Raw genomic sequence first — 15,488 nt, 5'->3', positions numbered from 1 at the left:
TTATTTATTTATTATTTGGATTTGTATGCCGCCCCTCTCCGAAAACTCGGGGCGGCTCACAACAAGTGAAAAGACAATCCAATACATTAATCCAATTAATTAAAATATTATAAATTTAAGAAAAAACCCTATACTAACATACACACACACACAAGCATACCATATATAAATTCAACGTGCCCAGGGGAAGATGTTTAGTTTCCCCATGCCTGACGGTAAAGGTGGGTTTTGAGGAGTTTACGGAAGGCAGGAAGAGTAGGGGCAGTCCTGATCTCCGGGGGGAGTTGGTTCCAGAGAGCCGGTGCCGCCACAGAGAAGGCTCTCCCCCTGGGGCCCGCCAACCGGCATTGTTTAGTTGACGGGACCCGGAGGAGGCCCACTCTGTGGGACCTAATCGGTCGCTGGGATTCGTGCGGCAGAAGGCGGTCTCGGAGATATTCTGGTCCAGTGCCATGAAGGGCTTTAAAGGTCATAACCAACACTTTGAATTGTGACCGGAAACTGATCGGCAGCCAATGCAGGCTGCGGAGTGATGGTGAAACATGGGCATACCTGGGTAAGCCCATGACTGCTCTCGCAGCTGCATTCTGCACGATCTGAAGTTTCCGAACACTTTTCAAAGGTAGCCCCATGTAGAGAGCATTACAGTAGTCGAACCTCGAGGTGATGAGGGCATGAGTGACTGTGAGCAATGAGTCCCGGTCCAGGTAGGGCCGCAACTGGTGCACCAGGCGAACCTGGGCAAACGCCCCCCTCGCCACAGCTGAGAGATGTTCTAATGTGAGCTGTGGATCGAGGAGGACGCCCAAGTTGCGGACCCTCTCTGAGGGGGTCAATAATTTCCCCCCCCAGGGTAATGGACGGACAGATGGAGTTGTCCTTGGGAGGCAGAACCCACAGCCACTCCGTCTTATCCGGGTTGAGCTTGAGTCTGTTGACACCCATCCAGGCCCCAACAGCCTCCAGGCACCGGCACATCACTTCCACCGCTTCGCTGACTGGGCATGGGGTGGAGATGTAAAACTGGGTATCATCCGCATATTGATGATACCTCACCCCATGTCCTTGGATGATCTCGCCCAGCGGTTTCATGTAGATGTTAAATAGCAGGGGGGAGAGGACCGACCCCTGAGGCACCCCACAAGGGAGAGACCTAGGAGCCGACCTCTGTCCCCCCACTAACACCGACTGCGACCGGCCAGAGAGGTAGGAGGAGAACCACTGAAGAACAGTGCCTCCCACTCCCAACCCCTCCAGCCGGTGCAGAAGGATACCATGGTCGATGGTATCGAAAGCCGCTGAGAGGTCAAGGAGCACCAGGACAGAGGACAAACCCCTGTCCCGGGCCCGCCAGAGATCATCCATCAACGCGACCAAAGCAGTTTCCGTGCTGTAACCGGGCCTGAAACCCGACTGCCGGGGACCTAGATAATCGGCTTCTTCCAAGGACCGCTGGAGCTGGAGTGCCACCACCTTCTCAACAACCTTCCCCATAAAGGGAAGGTTGGAGACTGGACGGTAGTTATTAAGCACAGCTGGGTCCAGGGAGGGCTTCTTGAGGAGGGGGCGCACAAGCGCTTCTTTATAGAGTGATGGAAAAACTCCCCTCCCCAAGGAAGCGTTGGTAATCTCCTGGGCCCAGCTCCGTGTCACCTCCCTGCTGGCCGAAACCAACCAGGAGGGACACGGATCCAGTGAACAGGTGGCGGAACTCACAGCTCCAATGGCCTTGTCCACTTCATCAGGTGTCACCAGATCAAACTCTTCCCAGACAGGTGGACAAGTACGTGCCCCAGTCACCTCGACTGACTCGTTGTCAGTCGACTCTGTTTTACAATTGGAGTCGAGGTCGGCCCGAATCTGAGCGACTTTATCAGCGAAAAACGTGTTAAAGTCCTCGGCACTACTCTGCAAGGGCTCCCCAACTCCCCCCTGATTAAGAAGGGAGCGGGTCACCCTAAACAGAGCGGCCGGGCGGGATTCCGCTGATGCAATCAAAGCGGCATGGTACGCGCATCTTGCCGCCTTGAGCGCCACTTTGTAAGTCTTAATAAAAGCTCTTACAAGTGTTCGATCAGATTCAGACCTACTCTTCTTCCATCGCTTCTCTAGACGTCTCTTCTGGCGTTTCAACTCCCGGAGCTCCTCGTTGAACCATGGAGCTCTACGGGGTCTAGCGCCACGGAGAGGTCGCAAAGGCGCAATCCGGTCAAGAGCCCCTGCTGCAGCCTCATTCCAGGCTTTCGCAAGAGACTCTGCCGAACTGTGGACAAGTGCCTCTGGAATAACCCCAAGCGCCGTCTGAAAGCCCTCTGGGTCCATCAGGCGTCTGGGGCGGAACATCTTAATTGGTTCCGCCTCCCTGCGGGGAAGGATTGGAGCCAGGAAGTCAAGCCGTAGTAGAAAATGGTCTGACCATAACAAAGGCACTGCTTCTAAGCCCCTTAGTCTCAGACCATTACTCAATTGCTCGGAAAGGAATACCATGTCGGGTGCGTGCCCCCCCTCATGAGTCGGACCCCGTACTACTTGAGTCAGGTCCATGGCTGTCATGGTGGCCATGAACTCCTGTGCCAACCCAGAGGTTTCGCCGAGTGACGGCAGGTTGAAGTCCCCCAAGACAATAAGTCTGGGGAACTCCACCGCCAACCCGGCTACCTCCTCGAGTAGCACAGGCAGGGCTTTTGACACGCAGCTGGGAGGCAGGTACGTGAGAAATAAGCCCACCTGAACCCCTAAGTCCAACTTCATCAGGAGTGACTCGCAACCCGCAATTTCCGGAGCAATGAGTCCACGTAGGCAAAGGCTCTCCCTGGCTATAATAGCCACTCCTCCCCCCCTTCCCTGGGGTCGAGGTTGATGCCATATCTGAAACCCAGCTGGGCAAATTTCAGAGAGAGGAACACCTCCCTCTGGGCCCAGCCAGGTTTCAGTAATACATGCCAGGTCGGCCTCCTCATCCAGGATCAAATCCCGGATGAGGAGAGCTTTATTTACCACCGACCTGGCATTAAGCAGCAGCAACCTGAGCCCAGGGCCAGAGTTACACTCATCACCAGTACCCAAGATTGGGCTCACGGAGCCAGAACAAGGGATCGTTATTAAGCAACGGTCCCTCGTTCCCCTGGAACGGCTAACTCCGTGGCCCCCGCCATATCTGCCTCTCCCCAGCAACACAGGAATATTCCGACCCTCTGCCACCCCAGAGATCGGTGCCCCATCTCCTCCCGCCTCTTGAGCGTCAGGTGGGCCAAATCTACCATTCATACTCTTACCATTCATCTCATCCATCCCGTAGCCCCTCCCACCCCAGTCATCCCAGTCATACCAGCCATTTAACTCATGCACACAAGTAATTCTGTCCCAGTCATCCATTTAAATTAGAACCCCCAATACTAAAAATAGATTAAATTGATAACACTTTAAAACACTAATAAATATGTAAGAAATGCAATTCCCAGTTAATTAATTCATTAGTTAAATATTAAAACAGATAAAAAATATAAAAATATAAAATAGCTAAGAATGGATGTATTAAGATGTATTAAAAATATATAAAAATATAGAAAAGGAGTCAGTCAGCAGTTCTTAAATTCTTAATTAGTTCTTAATTGGAAGTTCTGGATTATAACAGTGTTCAGGGTCCCAGGGGAATATCTCAGCCTGGTTAAAAGGAAGGATCTCTTCTTAATATTAGTCACCCCTTTTTTCTGGCGCTATGATGTCTCCCAGGTCTCTTCTCAGTCTCTCAGTTCCATCACCAGTCCCTTGGCTCTCATAGGACCCTCGCCCCTCGCTGGTCACTCCTCGGTGGCCTCCGATGGCGTCGCTGATTTCCGAGCGACATTTCCAGTTCTCTGTCTGCCAGACCCCACTGCATGGCCTCCAAGAACTCTCTTTCCCACCTCGATATCGCTTCGACATCTCCCCCAGTCTCCACGCTCCTCTCACGGGCCACCATCTCCTCTTCCTCGACAGCAATATCCAGTCTAATCTTTCCATGCCGGTCTTTTCACCCCGTAGAGCCTCCGACGCTTGGGCGCTCCCACCAAGCAGCTCACAAGCGTCCTTAGTTCATGGGGGGGGGGTCGTTCCAGCAGCAGCACCTCCAACCAGCGTCACCTTCGCCTCTCGGTCCCGTCTCTCCTCGTTCTCTCCTCCCTTCAAGGCTCCACTTTTATCAGTATCAATCAATCTCTCCCCCCAGTCTCAGCTACAGCCTCCTGTTGTAATTAAGGGGAACCGCCATTTCCCCGCAGCCCAGCTGCTTCCTCCACAAAATCTCCGTGGCTGAAATAGATTGAACAAACGCCACGGAAAAGGGTGCAGCAAGATCTTTCCACGCTGAATAAAACAATCTCTGCTAAGCTCAGACAGCAGGCAGCGTGCTGCGGGGGTGTGAACAACAAGCTGTAAACAAGCTGTAAACCACAGGCGGCTCGACCAAATCCCGTGGCCGTCGTTTCCGGAGCCCAGCCGACCGAGCCATAAACTCTGGGGGCAGAGAGAACACGGAGCACTAAGCAGAAAAGAGGGTTCCTTCTGAGCAGCAACTGCTCATCTTCAAACCTGCAGAACCCCAAGTCCAATTTAGCTCCAATTTCCCATATTTTTGGTGTTATTTTGCCGTAGTCCGGAGGAGCAGCAACATCGCCTTCCTGAGTGTCCCGTGAGCATCTCCTTCTCAAAAGAGCTCTACCACCTACACCTTGTCTGACGCCACACAACAGGGTCTATTTCCCATTTAGGAATAAAATTGCTGGTTTGAGTTATTTCTCCCTCTTGCTTGTTGTTAACAAAGGCAAATGCGATCTTGTACAATAAGCTCCTCAGATTCTTTCTTTTAACTCCTGGAGGAGGCCAACGCTGATTAACACGCAGGAGCTCTTAACAAACAGAGAGAGGTGGAGGAGGTGTTGGTGGCAGCCCAGAGCGGTTCCTGCAGTCATCAAGGTCGTTTCAAGTGCCGGGATACGAGCCGAGAAGAGCCGGGCTGGCTTACTTTCCTTCCTTCCCACGCTGATGCAGAGCCACTCGAACCATGGTGTAACACATTAACAACATTTCTAATTGGTTCGTGAATCTTTCTTCCTTTAACAAATCCATATTGGTCTTCCCCAATTATTTTTGGTAAGATACTCTCTATCCTATTTGCTATAATTTTCATAAATATTTTATAGTCCTGGTTTAATAAACTGATGGGGCGATAGGATCCCGGATCTAACAAATCACGATCTGGTTTTGGAATAGTGATAATCTCGGATGTCTTCCATGACTGTGGAATGTTGAAGGTTTGAAGTATGTTATTAAATAGTTTCCCCAAATGAGGTAATAATTGAGTCCCAAAAGTCTTATAATATTCCCCCGTAAGTCCGTCTGGGCCTGGAGCTTTGGCAGGTTTCAGTCCATTAACAACTCTAATAATTTCATCATTTGTTATTGTCCCGTTTAGCATTTGTTTATCTTCATCAGTTAGTTTCTCCTTAGTCTCTATCTTTTGCAAAATAATCTGATCTTTTTTATATAACTCTTCATAAAACTCTTTCATTATTTTTTGCAATTCATCATTACCACGTTTTATAACATCTTTCTTGTCCCTTAAAGCAACTATACAAGATTTTTCTTTTCTTTTTTTTAAATAATTTGCCATTTGTTTCATTGATTTATTGCCCCATCCCAAAATTTTCTGCTTTACAATCAATCTCATATTATTCCATATTTGTTGATCCATAAGTCTCAGGGTTTTTTTATTTTTAGTAAATTGTTCCACTCCCCATTTCTTGTACTTTTCAATCTTTCTTGAGTTAACTCAATATCTTTAATTAATTTTTTCCTTTCTGTCTCACTTTTTTTTTTAATATAAATTTTGGTACTGATACAATTTCCTCTCATAAAGGCCTTATGTGCATCCCAAATTGTTGATTGCTTCATATTTCCCGTGTCATTTAATTTAAAATATTCAATCAATTCTTTTTGGAGTTTCAATTTATTTTCTTCTCTTCCTGACACAATAGGATTGTATCTCCATATTTTTTGTTTATTGTTTGAGTCAAATACAATTACTGCTAATAATGGGGCGTGGTCAGATAACTAAATGCTTTCAGTTTCAACTCTTTTAAGATATGCATTCCCGATTTTGTTCATTAATATATAGTCGATGCAGCTAAACTTGTTATGCCTAGCTGAATAGAACGTGGCTCTATTTGTCGCCTCGTCATGAAGATCCATCATACCTAATTTATTTAATGGCAAATTATTTTTTCCCTGTTTCCCTGCTATCAGTTCAATATTGAAATCACCTGCCAAAATCACTGTACCTTCTGCGAAGTTACCGTATATACTCGAGTATAAGCCGAGTTTTTCAGCCCCAAAAATGGGCTGAAAAACCCGACCTCGGCTTATACTCGGGTGACCACAAGAGGGCGCCGGGTGACCACAAGAGGGCGCACCGCGGGAGCCCGGCAGACATTGCTGGCTTGGGCGAGTGTGGGAAAGGGCAAAGTGTGGTGAACCGAAGCGGCTGTGGCAAGAGTGTGGCAGTTGCCTCCTCTCCCCTGCTCTAGCAAAGATGCCAGCCAACTGCAAGAGCGGAAAAGACGATGGGAAGCTGGTGAGGTCAGGGGGGGGGGACTCATGAAGCAGGAATCCCCCCCCACTTCCCATCGTCTTTTCCCCTCTCGCACGCCATCGGAGCAGTTGGCTGGCAACTTTGCTGGACCCGGAGAAGGGAAGGCAGCTGCCCTACCCTTCCCACAGCCACGTCACTCGGGGCCCCCTTTTACTTCCTGCTTGGAGCTCCTGTCGGCGCCTTGCAGCTGCCTTCCCTTCCCCGGGTCCAGCAAAGTTGCCAGCCAACTGCTCCGACGGCGTGCGAGAGGGGAAAAGACGATGGGAAGTCAGGGGGGAGGGGATTCCTGCTTCATGAGTCCCCCCCCCACCTCACCAGCTTCGCATCGTCTGTTCCTCTCTCGCACGCCGTCGGAGCAGTTGGCTGGCAACTTTGCTGGACCCGGAGAAGGGAAGGTAGCTGCAAGGCGCCGACAGGAGCTCCAAGCAGGAAGTAAAAGGGGGCTCCGAGTGACGCGGCTGTGGGAAGGGTAGGGCAGCTGCCTTCCCTTCTGCGGTCCAGCAAAGTTGCCAGCCAACTGCTCCGACGGCGTGCGAGAGAGGAACAGACGATGCGAAGCTGGTGAGGTGGGGGGGGGGACTCATGAAGCAGGAATCCCCTCCCCCCTGACTTCCCATCGTCTTTTCCCCTCTCGCACGCCGTCGGAGCAGTTGGCTGGCAACTTTGCTGGACCGCAGAAGGGAAGGCAGCTGCCCTACCCTTCCCACAGCCGCGTCACTCGGAGCCCCCTTTTACTTCCTGCTTGGAGCTCCTGTCGGCGCCTTGCAGCTACCTTCCCTTCTCCGGGTCCAGCAAAGTTACCAGCCAACTGCTCCGACGGCGTGCGAGAGAGGAACAGACGATGCGAAGCTGGTGAGGTGGGGGGGGGGACTCATGAAGCAGGAATCCCCTCCCCCCTGACTTCCCATCGTCTTTTCCCCTCTCGCACGCCGTCGGAGCAGTTGGCTGGCAACTTTGCTGGACCCGGGGAAGGGAAGGCAGCTGCCCCACCCTTCCCACAGCTTGGAGCCCCCTTTGCCTCTCCTCTTAGAACTGGAGCCGGGGGACACGTTAACAGAAACGCTGGTGGGGCAGGTGGAGAGAAAAGGTGCACACAGACCCGGTACATGTAACCCAAGCCGAAGAAACTGAGTACGCACGAGAGAGAGAGACATAGAGAGATAGGAAGGGGTGCAAAGGTATTGGTGCCCATTGCCTCTGAAAGAGAATGAGACCCAGGGGGGAGTATGGACTTATGGTAGATGCACGTGATGGGAGGAAAGCGGCCAATGAGGAGAAGGGTACCGTAGTCTAAAATGTCTTTTCCTGAGGAACTTTAGGGAGGGGGAGAGGGAGAGAAGCGTTGGCAACAGGCATGCGTGTTTTAACCTCTCAACGGTGCTGCTTTGGTTTCCCTGTGAGTGCCTGCAGGAGCTAGAGGCAACACGTCCATTCTTTGCAAGTGAGAAAAAAAGGGCAGAGATCGCACGATCAAACTGGTAGGGACAACTAAGGCATGATTTGTGTCTGATACCACTTTGATGGAGTTATGTAACCCCCCTTTTAACCCTGCTGTTCTTTTCGAAAAAACTCCCTAATCTTATGTTCCCGGGTCTATTTGACCCGGACTGCAAATTGATCATTTTGGTCTTTTTGAACGTTCTTTTCACCTGGAAACAAGTTTGAACATTTCTGCGCACAATGGAATGAAAATTGAACTGAAAAAATTAATCCTTATTGGTTTATTTTGCACATAAATGTGCCTCCCCCCTCCCGTTTTTGTGAATTTGTTTTAGGTTTATTGATAATTTTGCCTGCAAAATGCATTCTATTTTACTAAAGTTGGCATGGGATTGGTAGCTTGAACATTTCTGAACATAATGATATGAAAATTGAACTGGAAAAATTGATGCATATTGGTTTATTTTGCACATAAAAGTATGCCTCCCCCCTGTGTTCAATTATTTCAATTTATATAAAAATTATGCTGATAATCTCACAGCAGCTAATGCTGAAGCTCTATTTGGAGAAACAGATGAGGAGGAAGAATCCTGTTTTGAGGGATTTTGACTTATAGGTTTTAGCTTGGTTGCTGATTGAACTACTTTTTTTACTTTTTAATTTATTTAATTTTATTTAATTTATTGTAAATATCAGATTGCTTTTATTTACCCACTTTGAAATAAATATTGTTTACCCTCTTTAAAATAAATATTGTAAAACATTTAATCTACTGATGTCTCAATTAATGTAATTTTATTGGTTTCCATTTTTATAAGTTACCAGTAGCCACTACATTTTCTAACCTCGGCTTATACTCGGGTCAATAAGTTTTCCCAGTTTTTGTGCCAAAAATTGGTGCCTCGGCTTATACTCGGGTCGGCTTATACTCGAGTATATACGGTATTCAATTTACGCTTTGTATTTAATATGAATTGCTTTGTGTTTACATTTGGGGCATAAATTACTGCTAATGTTATTACCTTATTGTTCATTTTTCCTTTAACAAATAACATCCTTCCCTCCTTGTCCCTTTTAGTCTGAGTCAATTCAAAAGGAACTCTTTTATTTATTAAAATTGCCACTCCGTTACTTTTATGATTATTGCTTCTGGACTCAGATACCCCTCTCCAATCCTTACAGTTTGTTAATTTATCATTTCTTTTTCTCCCCTTATGTGTTTCTGATAAAAATAGAAAGTCTACTTTTATATCCCTAGCCAGTTTCATGATTCTGTAACGTTTGATCTGTGACGACAATCCATTCACATTTAGTGACATCAGAACTTTTTCACCCATTCCTTTTAGTTATGTTTCTCTCCTCTGTAAAGCGAAGCATATTGGAAGATTCTTCATTTGTAATCTTGAACCCCCACCCAAGTGCCCCTCCCTCAACATTCCCCCTGGGGGGAATCAATGGAAGAAATCTCCATTGGCTCCGAGAGGCACCCATGGCTTTGCTATCCCTCTAGTACGCTCTAACAAAAATACTCCTTTAAGAGTCAAATAGTAACCCTCAAACTCCCCTCCACTATTCCTTCCTTTAGATAATGAAGGGAAAAGAATACCCATAAAGTTAGTCAGCTGGGAACAACAACACCAGTTATACAATGCAATGCTTGTTTCTTATTTCTTCTTTTGGCATGTGACGCGTCCCTCCTCCTTCTTTCCCTTGTCTCTGAATAAAGCTAGTTCCTTTTCTAATGCGATGATTCTTTCCTCCTTCTCTTGACTGCTGGGATCTCATGTAGATAACAGAGGAATTGCTTCTCCCATATCCGGATTAATTCCCAGCTGTCGAAGCATTTGCATTCCTTCTTCCAGGGAACTCGCAAAATAAGTCTTGGCATCTTTGAAGATCAGGATCGTGGCTGGAAATTTCCATGTGTAACGCTGATTATTCTGATGGAGCATATTCGTCACTTGTCTCATCTGGTTTTTTAACATCAGCGTCTGAGGAGATAAATCTTTCAAGACCCGGACAGGAGAGCCTTTATAATGAAGATTTGGGTTTTTTTTAAGCTGTGTAAAAACTTCGGCTGCTCTCCGCTCCAGGGCAAATCTTATCAGAATATCTTTTTGATTGGCTAAATTCTGAGGACCGTAAGCCCAATGGACTCTCTCAATTTCATCCAAGTCCACTGTGATTTTACTTTCCAGGAACCATTGGTAAATCAATTGGGTTAATTTCTTATTTTCACCAAAATCCTGCTTAAATCCCCTCAATCGTAAGTTTGATCTCCTCTGCCGGTCCTCCAAATTGTTTATACGCTGCTCTTGTTTTTTCCTATCAGCCTCCAGTTTCAAGATCCTTATCTCCTGATCTTTGGATTGAACTTTCAGTTCGTTCATGCCATTTGGCATTTCTTTCATGGCTAGTTGCATTTCTTTAAGTTGTTCCCCCACGTTAGTAAATGCCTGGAGGAGTGTATCCATTTTTTCCCCTAGATCTGGGATAGTCGCCATTTCCCTTCGTCGTTTTACTCACTTTTTTAGCAGTGAAGTTCTGGTCTATAACTCCTCTTTTTAGCTGATCCAAGCAGCTCGAAGTCTCTTTCAAGTTCTATATCTCATAAATCACTTTCACTTAGCTTGGGAGGGCTGTTGAGGGTTAAGATTTGTTTTCTCTAATCACATCTGGAGAGCGTTCCATGGGAGTGTCTACTCTGGACGCATGCGCAAAGCCTGATCATGCATTCGGGGATGGTGACGCTGTCCATGGGGATGAGCTCTGCCAGCTGGGCCAGAGTAAAGGCGTATCTGATCTTTTGGCTGAATTTTGAGCTAATAAACGGCTTTGTGATTGCCAGAAGTGTCCTAATGAACCAGGAAGGGTGGACTATGATTAAGGACTTCAGGTTTTTCCTTAGCCTCCTGTCAATTTGCTGGCAACACTTCCTGAGCCAACCTAAACTGGGCATCTTCCACCGAGTGGTTGCCCCGTTGAGATAAACAATCATGTAGTTTTCCGCTATTAATAAGTCTAGGGAGCCGATAACGTATTTAAACAGATTATCCATTAAGTATCGGTAGTTTGGCTGACTGCTTTCTGGCATGAAGCAAACCGCAAAGATGATAATGGCATTTAGCCCATCCCCGTAATAGCCTCCATGACTACCGTATTTTTCGCTCTATAAGACGCACCTGCTGATAAGACGCACCTAGATTTTAGAGGAGGAAAATAGAAAAAAAATATTTTGAGCCAAAAAGTGGGCTAAAGAAAAGTTTGGACAAAAAAAATCTCTCTCTTCCTCCCTTTCGCTCTGTTTCTCCCTCCCTCATTCTCTTTCTTCCCTTCTTTCTCCATCCCTCTTTCTTTCTTTCTTCCTCTCTTTTTTGCTCTCTCCCTCCTTCCCTCCTTCTATGTCTTTCTCTCTCCCTTGCTCTCTCTCTCTCTCTGTCTCTCTTGCTATCTCTTTCTTGCTTTTTTCTCTCTCTCTCTCACTCTCTTCCTTCCTCACTCATCTTTCTCTTTCTTTCGTTCTCTTTCTTCCTTCCTCTCTCACACTCTCTTCCTTCCTCTCTCATCTCTCTTTCTTTCTCTCTCTCTCTTTATCTCTCCCCCTCTTTCTCTACCTTTCCCCCTCTTGCTCTTCTCTATTTTTCTCACTTTCCCTCTCTTGTTTTCTTTCTCGCTCTCTTGCTTTCTCTCTCTTTCTCTCTTGTTTTCTTTCTCTCGTTCTCTCTCTTGCTATCTCTTTCTCTCCCCCTTTCTCTCTCTCATTTTCTCTTGTTTTCTCTCTCACACTTTCTCTCTCTCATTCTCTCTCTCTTGCTATCTCTTTCTCTACCCCCTCTTTCTCTCTCTCTCTCTTTCTCACTTTCTATCTTGCTCTGTCGCTCTCACTCTCTCGTTCTCAGGAGGCTAGCGAAAGTGATTTTTCCAAGGGTGCACCCGAAGCCGCGGCCGTCCCCCTGCCCCGCGCCTCTAGCCCCCTCGCGCCCCTGGCCTCTCGCTGCTGCCTTCGCCGAAAGCGCTTTTCTCCCGGGCTCTCAGCGAGGGGGCTGCAGGAGAGGCGGCAAAGGCGATCTCTCTCGTTCTCCGGAGGCTGGCAAAAGTGATTTTCAATGTCGGAGGCGCGGTCCGGCGTGCGCTCTCCCCCTCCCCCTGTCACATTCAAAGTAAGCCGGCAGGGGGATGGGGAGAGAGAGCACGCCGGACCGCGCCTCCGACATTGAAAATCACTTTTGCCAGCCTCCGGAGAACGAAAGAGATCGCCTTCGCCGCCTCTCCTGCAGCCCCCTTGCTGAGAGCCCGGGAGAAAAGGCAGCGGGAGTAGCCAGGAGCGCGAGGGTGCGTCCGACTAGCTCCTTTCGGCCCAGCATCCCGGGCCAAGCGGCTGCCTTCCGTCACTGAGCCTGGCTCGCCCGGAAGATCGTAGCTGGCTTCCTTCGCCGGCGCAGGCAACACGCGCTACAATCTTCCGGCCGAGCCAGGCTCAGTGACGGAAGGCAGCCGCTTGGCCCGGGATGCTGGGCCGAAAGGAGCCGGCCTTGAAGATCGCAGCGCGCGTTGGCTGCGGTGGCGAGGGCTTGCGATGGAGGGTGGAGGAAGCGGCCATGGGAGGTCGAGCTGCCTCAGGGAGGAGGATCGAGCGGGAACAGGTGGGGCCTGGAATTTCTCCGCTGGGAAGAAGCGGCGATGGAGGGGTTCGTATCTTCGCCGCCCCCCCTCTGCTCCAGCGCCTCCCCCCCTCCCTGCCTGCATCTTCGCTCCATAAGACGCGATTGATTTTTCATCCTACTTTGGGAGGGGAAAAACTGCGTCTTATGGAGCGAAAAATACGGTAATTACTTTCTTGTAGGGCTCAATGGCCTTCATGTCCACTCGGTGACCCTGGTCCCCAATCTGGTACATTCGCCATCGCCCCTCCTCCTCCTTCTCTTCCGATGCCGTGGATTCCAGCAGGGAGCCCTTCCCCGCAGCATGGGGGCTTTTCTGCTTTGGAAGGTCGTCTTCCCACTCAAACTCATTATTGCTGTTCTCCGAAGAGGTGTCTATATCGTCCAAGTTGATATCATAGAAGCCGATATCTCCATATCTTGTTTTAAAGTTTTAATTTTAGCGGTAAATTGTTGGGTTTCTAAATTTTTTTCATTTTTTATAGTTTTAGTTTTAAGTAAGGTTATTGTGTCATCTGGATGTTGTTGAAGGGTTGTTTCTGTGTCTTGAAGTTTTATATTGAGATGGTTAAGTTTCTCTCTTTTTTGTTTATTGGTCGTTTTACTCACTTTTTTAGCAGTGAAGTTCTGGTGTATAACTCCTCTTTTTAGCTGATCCAAGCAGGTTTTCGAAGTCTCTTTCAAGTTCTCTATCTCATAAATCACTTTCACTTAGCTTGGGAGGGCTGTTGAGGGTTAAGATTTGTTTTCTCTAATCACATCTGGAGAGCGTTCCGTGGGAGCGTCTACTCTGGACGCATGCGCAAAGCCTGATCATGCATTCGGGGATGGTGACGCTGTCCATGGGGATGAGCTCTGCCAGCTGGGCCAGAGTAAAGGCATATCTGATCTTTTGGCTGAATTTTGAGCTAATAAACGGCTTTGTGATTGCCAGAAGTGTCCTAATGAACCAGGAAGGGTGGACTATGATTAAGGACTTTAGGTTTTTCCTTAGCCTCCTGTCAATTTGCTGGCAACACTTCCTGAGCCAACCTAAACTGGGCATCTTCCGCCAAGTGGTTGCCCCGTTGAGATAAACAATCATGTAGTTTTCCACTATTAATAAGTCTAGGGAGCCGATAACGTATTTAAACAGATTATCCATTAAGTATCGGTAGTTTGGCTGACTGCTTTCTGGCATGAAGCAAACCGCAAAGATGATAATGGCATTTAGCCCATCCCCGTAATAGCCTCCATGACTAATTACTTTCTTGTAGGGCTCAATGGCCTTCATGTCCACTCGGTGACCCTGGTCCCCAATCTGGTACATTCGCCATCGCCCCTCCTCCTCCTTCTCTTCCGATGCCATGGATTCCAGCAGGGAGCCCTTCCCCGCAGCATGGGGGCTTTTCTGCTTTGGAAGGTCGTCTTCCCACTCAAACTCATTATTGCTGTTCTCCGAGGGGGTGTCTATATCGTCCAAGTTGATATCATAGAAGCCGATATCTCCATATCTTGTTTTAAAGTTTTAATTTTAGCGGTAAGTTGTTGGGTTTCTAAATTTATTTCATTTTTTATAGTTTTAGTTTTAAGTAAGGTTATTGTGTCATCTGGATGTTGTTGAAGGGTTGTTTCTGTGTCTTGAAGTTTTATATTGAGATGGTTAAGTTTCTCTCTTTTTTGTTTATTGGTCGTTTTACTCACTTTTTTAGCAGTGAAGTTCTGGTGTATAACTCCTCTTTTTAGCTGATCCAAGCAGGTTTTCGAAGTCTCTTTCAAGTTCTCTATCTCATAAATCACTTTCACTTAGCTTGGGAGGGCTGTTGAGGGTTAAGATTTGTTTTCTCTAATCACATCTGGAGAGCGTTCCGTGGGAGCGTCTACTCTGGACGCATGCGCAAAGCCTGATCATGCATTCGGGGATGGTGACGCTGTCCATGGGGATGAGCTCTGCCAGCTGGGCCAGAGTAAAGGCATATCTGATCTTTTGGCTGAATTTTGAGCTAATAAACGGCTTTGTGATTGCCAGAAGTGTCCTAATGAACCAGGAAGGGTGGACTATGATTAAGGACTTTAGGTTTTTCCTTAGCCTCCTGTCAATTTGCTGGCAACACTTCCTGAGCCAACCTAAACTGGGCATCTTCCGCCGAGTGGTTGCCCCGTTGAGATAAACAATCATGTAGTTTTCCGCTATTAATAAGTCTAGGGAGCCGATAACGTATTTAAACAGATTATCCATTAAGTATCGGTAGTTTGGCTGACTGCTTTCTGGCATGAAGCAAACCGCAAAGATGATAATGGCATTTAGCCCATCCCCGTAATAGCCTCCATGACTAATTACTTTCTTGTAGGGCTCAATGGCCTTCATGTCCACTCGGTGACCCTGGTCCCCAATCTGGTACATTCGCCATCGCCCCTCCTCCTCCTTCTCTTCCGATGCCATGGATTCCAGCAGGGAGCCCTTCCCCGCAGCATGGGGGCTTTTCTGCTTTGGAAGGTCGTCTTCCCACTCAAACTCATTATTGCTGTTCTCCGAGGGGGTGTCTATATCGTCCAAGTTGATATCATAGAAGCCGATATCTCCATATCTTGTTTTAAAGTTTTAATTTTAGCGGTAAGTTGTTGGGTTTCTAAATTTATTTCATTTTTTATAGTTTTAGTTTTAAGTAAGGTTATTGTGTCATCTGGATGTTGTTGAAGGGTTGTTTCTGTGTCTTGAAGTTTTATATTGAGATCGTTAAGTTTCTCTTTTTTTTGTTTATTGGTCGTTTTACTCACTT

The sequence above is a fragment of the Erythrolamprus reginae genome, chromosome 1 (genome assembly GCF_031021105.1).
Source record: "Erythrolamprus reginae isolate rEryReg1 chromosome 1, rEryReg1.hap1, whole genome shotgun sequence".
NCBI lineage: Eukaryota > Metazoa > Chordata > Lepidosauria > Squamata > Dipsadidae > Erythrolamprus > Erythrolamprus reginae.
This window is presented reverse-complemented; position numbering follows the sequence as displayed.